Genomic DNA, 1,112 nt, shown 5'->3' with positions numbered 1-1,112 from the left:
TATTACATATTCAATCCTGCAACCCATAATCCCTACATTCTCCCTCTTTTCTACTCTCAAGATGACGAATATCAATCATAACTCCTAACAGAAAAATTGCATGAATGCTAAATCAAACAATATTTTTTTTTAATTTCCTGAAAGATTTTCGTCGGGTTCCTCGACTTTGTTTTCATGCTGATCTAAATACGAAAGCGCAGTCTTCGAAATGTTTCATCTATGTTGTCCAAGAGACTGACATCCGATCGCAGGAGTTGTAGAAAATGGAATGCGCTGATGAGGTTGAAAATTTAAAAACACCTGAAAATATAAGAAAAAGAAAAAACGAGGAGAAAAACAAAAACCACAACTATTTCTCAAATAAACGCAGGTTTATAAATTTTTTATGCAATACGAGATTAGTGATTGTTTACCTGATTTTCTTTAAATTTTATGTAATTTAAAATTAAAAAGCAAATTTTACAAACATTGCTGAAACAACACGATTTAAAAAAATAATAATTCAAATTCAAAAGCAATTTTTTTTTAAACATTTTGAATGAAATGGAATCACATTATTTTTATTTATTATCATTATGTGAATATGAAATATAAAACAATGTATTCTAAATTCAAAAATCTAACATGTTGCTGACTTAAATAACAAATGAAGCATAATTATGGCGTTTTTAAAGTTTTAAATTTATGTGTACCATAAAAAACAAAGAATAAACATTTCTAAAAATATATACAATGTGGTAATTTATTTAACTTATTTTAAAAAAAAATCTGAAACAAAAACTATGACAGGCACAGATATTGTTTTTACTCAAATTTACACTTTGAATTTATGTGCGCCCGCCACGGAGTTCAAACCAATCTATGGATTATGAGCCCAAGCCCAGTGCCACGTCCGATTGATCCACCAGACGGGACTTGATGGTAAACATAAACTGATTTTAATATTAAATGCAGACGTGACGAAAAGTATATGTTTGAAATTAATACCCAAAAACACCCAAAATGGATCTACAAGCAAGCTTATTCCTTCCTCATTTTCAATATTTTTATCTGTACTTTTCTGTAATTTATTCCCAACCAAGCTGTACAGCTAAAACAAGCAACATTTTTTT

Source organism: Culex pipiens, chromosome 1 (genome assembly GCF_016801865.2).
Source record: "Culex pipiens pallens isolate TS chromosome 1, TS_CPP_V2, whole genome shotgun sequence".
Lineage (NCBI taxonomy): Eukaryota > Metazoa > Arthropoda > Insecta > Diptera > Culicidae > Culex > Culex pipiens.
Note: the sequence above shows the minus strand (reverse complement) of the source record.